Here is a 7,248-nt window from a genome sequence, read left to right as displayed (position 1 = left end):
AACACCTGAGACCAGGGAGGAAGATGACTTAGGATGGTGCCCACCTGTGATGTGCTTGATTCCCCCAGGCTCATCTGGCTGCTGTCTCAGCCTGGCACATAATAGGTGCTCACTAAATAGCTGGATAGATGACGGCTGTCTTTTCTTCAATATTGGGATTTACTTTTTTTTTTTTTAATATTCATTTATTTATATGGCTGTGCTGGGTCTCAGTTGCAGCATGCAAGATCAATCTTCCTTGTCGCATGCAGGATCTTTAGCTGTGGCATGCAGGATCTCGTTCGCTGAGTAGGATCTAGTTCTCTGACTAGGGATTGAACCCTGGCCCCCTGCCCTGGGAGCTCAGAGTCTTACCCACTGGAAATCCCAGGATTTATTTTTTTTAGTATGATGGCCCCTTCCACCTGCCAGTCTGAGGTGAGAATCTGTTACTAGGGGCAGGTAATATGGTGTGGAAAGCATCTGCATTGAATAAGAGGCTTCAGCAGGGTCTGTGGATGAGTGTGTCGGGATGGGGGGAGGTTTGGGGAAACATCTAGAATATTTTTTCTTTTCATCTTTTAAAACCTTGAAATGAGGTGTCCATCAGCTCCCAGTGATCCTTGCCTTCTTGGTACTCCTACCCCTGTGTGATCTTCTACTCTTGTGTTTGGGCTGGCTCTAGTGACTTGCTTTTGAACAGAACACAACAGAAGTGACAGGATGCCTCTTCTGAGATTAGGCTATAAGACACTGTGACTTCTGTCTTCCTTGCACCATTTCTCCCTGGCTCTTCTCATTTGCGTGCTCTGATGAAGCAAGCTGTCAGTCACAAACTATTCTCTGGACAGGCACACATGGCAAGGAGTTGAGGGCAGCCTCTGGCTGGCAGCCACTGAGGAACTGAATCCTGCCGGGATCATGAGAGAGAGGTTAGAAGTGGGCCCTTCCCTAGTCACACTTTCAGATGACACTGCAGCCCCTGCTGGCATTTTGGTTATAGCCTTGAGAGAGACCCTAAATAGAGGACCCAGCTAACCCTTGCCTGAATTTCTGACCCAAGACACTGATAAAATAAACGTGGTGTTTAAGACACTAGCAGTAAAGGAAAACTAATACAAATCTATATACAAAAAAGCACATATGTGCACAGGTTGATGAATTTTTATAAGTTGAACATTCCTTATAACTAGTGAGTAGATGAAAAACAGAAAAATATCAGAGTCCCAGGAAACTCCATTCATATTCCCTTTTAGTCACTAGATGTACCGTCCCCTTTCTCCTGCTAAGAAAGGAGGAGTTGTAACTGCATAAGTTTGTTTTCGGAGAAGGCAATGGCACCCCACTCCAGTACTCTTGCCTGGAAAATCCCATGGGTGGAGGAGCCTGGTGGGCTACAGTCCATGGGGTGGCTAAGAGTCGGACACAACTGAGCAACTTCACTTCCACTTTTCACTTTCGTGCATTGGAGAAGGAAATGGCAACCCACTCCAATATTCTTGCTTGGAGAATCCCCAGGGATGGGGGAGCCTGGCCGTCTATGGGGTCGCACAGAGTCGGACACGACTGAAGCGACTTAGTAGTAGTAGTAGTAGTAAGTTTGTTTTCTTTGTTTTTGTACTTTATATAAATGTGATTACACAGTACGTAAAACAACTTTTTAGTGGATTCTCAGAGATCCCTTAATACATTGAGAACCGCTGAGACACATGGAAAGCCAGTGACATGTCTGTCGGTAGTTATCATCACAGTCTTGGCCTGGGAGTGGGTCATCTGATTTTAGAAGAGAAATATTGGTTACTTGGACAGAAATAGGCCTAGAACAGGAGGAGCAATTTATTCAGCCACTATGACTTCACGACCATGTGCTGATAGTTACTTCCTTTTGTCCTGAGTCTCCAGGACCCATGCTTTTGTCTTTCTGTAATTAGATTTCCCGAGAGACCAGGCCCAGGAAACAAAAACTACTAAAACATAATTAGCCATATTTATCCGTCTTCATGAACCACCACTCCAGTGTTTGGGTTTTTACTTTATCTTCCCTGGGTAGGGAAGATCCTCTGGAGGGGGGTATGGCAACCCACTCCAGTATTCTTGGCCTGGAGAATCCCATGGACAGAAGAGCCTGGCAAACCACAGTCTGTGGGTTCACAAAGAGTTGGACACAACTGAGCAACTGAACACATACACAAATTGTAGTACTCTGGAGAACTCAGATCAAAGTCTGTTTGAGACAGTGAGAATCCACTTGGTTAGTCAGCTGGATTTCTTATCCCTGACATTCATCTGTCAATCCACTCATCCTTTCAACAATTTGTCCAACCAAACAACTATTCATCTGTTATGGTCTGAATGTTTGTGTCCCTCCAAAATTCAAATGTTGAAATCTCAACCACCTAGGCAATGGTATTAGGAGGTGGGACTTTAGGGAGATGATTAGGTCACTAGATTGGACTTCCCAGGTGGCACAGTGGTGAAGAATCTACCTGCCAGTGCAGGAGATATAGGTTCATTCCCTGGGTTGGGAAGATCCCCTGGAGTAGGAAATGGCAACCCACTCCAGTATTTTTGCTTGGAACATTCCATGGACAGAGGAGCCTGGTGGGCTAGAATCCAGAGGGTTGCAAAAAGTCAGATGTGACTGAGCACTAGGTCACTAAAACAAGGCCCTTATGAAAAGAGACTAATGCCTTTATGAAAGAGGCCCAAAAAAGCACTCTTGCCCACTTCTGCCAGTGAGCATACAACAAGAATTATGCAAGCTGAAAGAGGGCCCTCACTGAACTGTCCTGGCACCTTGATCTTGTATTTCTAGGCTGCAGGCCTATAAGAAACAACTTTCTGTTGTTTATAAGTCGCCTGTCTGTGGCATTTTGCTCTAGCAGCATAAATGGACCAAGCTTTCAACTATTCATCAAAACCTTTCTCAATTCAGCAACAAATGCCATGTGGCTATCCATTCTGTACAGGCTTCCCTCATAGCTCAGTTGGTAAAGAATCCACCTGCAATGCAGGATACCCTGGTTCGATTCCTGGGTTGGGAAGATCCGCTGGAGAACGGATAGGCTACCCACTCCAGTATTCTTGGGCTTCCCTTGTGGCTCAGCTGGCAAAGAATCCACCTGCAATGTGGGAGACCTGGGTTCAATCCCTGGTTTGGGAAGATCCTCTAGAGAAGGGAAAGGCTACTCACTCCAGTATTCTGGCCTGGAGAATTCCATGGACTATACAGCCATGGGGTCGCAAAGAGTCGGATACGACTGAGCGACTTTCACTTTCACTTCATCCATCCTACAAATACCTCCTCTATGCTTACCCTATGCCAGGAGAAAGCTGAAGGCAGTGGAGACTGGGATATAGCAGCACATGTAAAAACTGGATTCCCAGTAGATCTGGAAACCCCTGAGGGCAGATCCTTGGTTTTGTATTTGAAGTACATAAAATAAGACTTCTGTTTTCCTTTCCAGCCTTATCTCCCTAGCTTATCTTCTTATTCCTCTTCAACCACATTGAATGAGAGATTTCTCGATCATTAGGGTTGACTCTTGGGACTTCATGGACTGTGGCCCGCCAGGCTCCTCTGTCCATGGGATTCTCCAGGCAAGAATACTGGAGTGGGTTGCCATTCCCTTTTCCAGAGGATCTTCCTGACCCAGGGATTCGACTGTGGTCTCCTGCATTGCAGGAGGACTCTTTACCATTTGAACCACCAGGGAAGTCGCACTGGTTTCTCTGGAGTAAACCAAGCCCTCTTGTGTCACAGGACTTGAGCAACTGCTATTCCTTTTGACCCAAATGTTCCTTCAGCAATGTCAATAGCTGGCTCCTCCTTCTTTTTAAATGTATTTATTTACTTAGCTGCGTTGAGTCTTAGTTGTGGCATATGGGATCTAGTTTCTGACCAGGGACTGAACTCAGGCCGCCTACACTAGGAGTTTGGAGTCCCAGCCACTGGGTCACCAGGGAAGTCCCTGGCTCCTTCTTAATCCTTTGCATTGGTTAAAATGTCTTGTCCTCAGAGAGGTCTTTTCTGACCACCTTATCTGAAAGAGACACTCTCTGCCTCTCCCCTAGCTATTCCCTATCACCTCACCCTGTTTATTTCTTGTATGGCGTTGCTCACAATTTGTAATCATGTTATTTATTCATTGCTTATTTTCTAGTTCCCTAAGTAGAGAAATAAGTCCCAGGAGGCTTACATGTTCTTTCTGCCTGTCTTCTGACTGCTAGCCTGGTAACTGGCATATAGTGTGTGTGTGCTCAGTTGTGTCCAACTCTTTGTGACCCCACAGACGGTAGCCTGGTATGCTCCTCTGTCCATGGGATTTTTCCAGGCAAGAATACTGGAGTGGGTTGCCATTCCCTTCTCCTGGGGATTTTTCTGACCCAAGGAACCAACCCGGGTCTCGTACATTGTAGGTGGATTCTTCACCACTGAGCCACTCGGGAATCCCCAACTGACATATAGTAGGCCTTGAATATTTATTTGTTGAATAAATGGATGAAAGATCTCCCCAGTATTAGAAAGCTTGAAGAGCAAGGGAGAGCAGACCCCAAAAGATAAAGTAGGAACAGAGAGAGCCTTGAAGGACAAGCAGAAGAGGCTAGGAAGCCAGTAGAGAATCTTGAGTTGCAGGCTGAAAATGGTGATTTATTTAGAAGGGTTACTTGGTATCCCACAACCTGCTATAAATCCTTAATTTAAAGGATTTACTGCAGCATCTTGCAGTGAATTACTGCAAGAGGTAATCACATCCTAGGACCTGAACTGTATTTTTCTCCCTGTAGGATATTATGCAATGTGGGAACTCTGTGTGGGTCTCCAAGTTTCATAGAACTATATGTAATGTTTAATTGATTATGTTGAAATATAGAAAAGCAATCATGGTAAAAACTCTGTAAGGTGGGATCCATGGCTGTTTCCTGCAAGAGATCTAGCCTGCAGGGGACAGATTATTTGTTCAATGAATAAGTGAAACAATCATGCTCTTGAAGGACCTGCATTCTCTAGGATCTGTTGCTAGCCATCTGTGTGATGGCTAAGAAGACCTGTAACCTGGCTAAGGATCAGTTTTCTCACCTGTAGAACAGGGAGAAGGTTTAACTCACAGGGTTTTAAATAAGAGCTTATGGGGGAAATCTCTGGTACACAATGGATCAGTACCTTTATTTCCTTCTGTTACTTTGGAGATGCTGAACCTGCCCTGATTGGGATTTCTGACTTGCCTTTCCCAAGAGCTCCAGGGCTTGAAATAGGGCCTATGGCGATTTTTCTTTCCCATTTTCAATCCTTTCAATGTAAAACTGTAGGTTTTTAAAAAATTGAAATTAGTTGATTTATATTTAATTGAAATATAGTTGATTGATAATCTTGATAATAGATAATCGATAATGTATTAGTTTTAGGTGTATAGTAAAGTGATTCACTCATATATATATATTCTTTATCAGGTTATTTTCCATTATAGGTTATTATAAACTATTGACTATAGTTTTCTGTGCTATACAGTAGGTCCTTGTTGTTTATTTTATATATAGTAGTGTGTATTTGTTAATCCCAAACTCCTAATGTATCTATCCCCCACTCCCCCCACCCCAAAAAAAAAAACACACAAAACCTTGGAATTCTGACTCTGCAATTTACTGTATGACCTTGGGCACCCTTTTTGTGCCTCAATTTATTTATAAAACAGGTGTAATAACAGTCGGGCTTCCCTGGTGGTTCAGTGGTAAAGAATCTGCCTGCAATGCAGGAAATGTGGCAGGAGCCATGGTTCCATCCCTGGGTTGGGAAGCTCCCCTGAAGGAAATGGTAACCCATTCCAGTATTCTTGCCTGGGAAAGCCTATGGACAGAGGAACCTGGTGCACTTAACAGTCTATGGGGTGGAAAAAGAGTTGGATACAACTTAGCAACTAAGTAACATTACCAGTAACTGCCTTATAGGAGTATTTTAAGGATTACATGAGGTGTTATACCAAGTGCTTGTACTAGTGCCTGGCACATAGGGGATGCTTAGTAAGTACTGGCTGTGATGAGTCTTTATGATTCCCTTTTTCACTCCTAATTTTGGTAACCTTTCTTCCTTTCCTCCTGTAGGCATTCTTAGTGCATACGATCTCTTCTGGAGAAAAGGCTCACTCTGAGGTACACTTTGAGAGAAATGGGTTCAGTAGAGTCTTCCAAACAAACAAATCAAGAAACTTAAAGTGGGAATAGACAAGTAGGGGCATTAGAACCCTGAAGAGAGAGGCTTTTTGCACCTGTAGCATACACGAGGCAACGATAAAGGCTGAAGCAAGAAACCAGGTGTGACCACTTTCCAGTGAATTTGGGTTGAAAAATTGCTATTCATGTGAAGTCCAGCAATGCCGCAGAACTAGTCTCTGAAACATTCATCAGCTTAATCCAGTGTGTATGATGTTCTTCTGGTTTTCATTAGCATTTTCCTACTTCGAAATAAGTAGGTGCATTGTTCCTAGAAAGTGGAGAGTACTCAATGAGACACTCCTTGTGTGGGAGCTGAAGCGGCTGCCATGAGGTTATGGAGAATGTCTTTCACATCTTTCTATCCTTAGCACTAGCACAGTGCCTAGCATAGGAGGAGCTCAAAAAGTGTTCGTAGAATTATCTTCAAACTTTAGTTGTCCTTCCCAAAGAAGCTTCTCTTGCCCACACTCGGCCGCAAGCAGGTCCGCTCCTAGAAATAACATTTATTCTAAGGACCTCTGCGCAGAGAGTCTTGGGAAGCGGTTCCCCTCCCTCATTACCTCGTTACTCCTCCCCTCTGTAGCCTTTGAAAGAACAGGCACGCCACGTGATTCCCTCCTTTATCCCACCTCCGAGAAAACCTGGTTGATAATGGGCAGGAGCATAGGCCAACCATAAGACTTTACTTTCTCTTCCATCCAATAAAAAGAGGCGATAGGTACAAGGCTCAGCTTTTGTGACTTCCCCCGCCCCCTTTGAGCCCGCCCCCCCACTTCTCCTCTAAGATTCGGCATTTGACAACTCGTCTGGCCAATGAGAAGTTCCTACTCTGTATGAGAAGGCTGGACCGACTGAATGATAGACATCCCCACCTGACCAATGAAGTGTCACAAGTGTGGGAGGGGTGTAGGGCAGGACCAATGGCGCGGTGCCAATAACGAGCATCGGGGTGAGGGCGGGACAAAACTGTTTGCTGGAGGGAGGGGAAGGCCTAGGGAACCAAACAGCGCTGCCGCCGCCGCCGCTACAACCCGAGTTGGAGGAGGGAGAAGCCAGGAA

This window comes from Bison bison, unplaced genomic scaffold (assembly GCF_000754665.1).
Source record: "Bison bison bison isolate TAMUID 2011002044 unplaced genomic scaffold, Bison_UMD1.0 scf7180017864363, whole genome shotgun sequence".
Taxonomy (NCBI): Eukaryota; Metazoa; Chordata; class Mammalia; order Artiodactyla; family Bovidae; genus Bison; species Bison bison.
The sequence above is the reverse complement of the archived record's forward strand: the minus strand, read 5'-3'. Positions refer to the sequence as shown.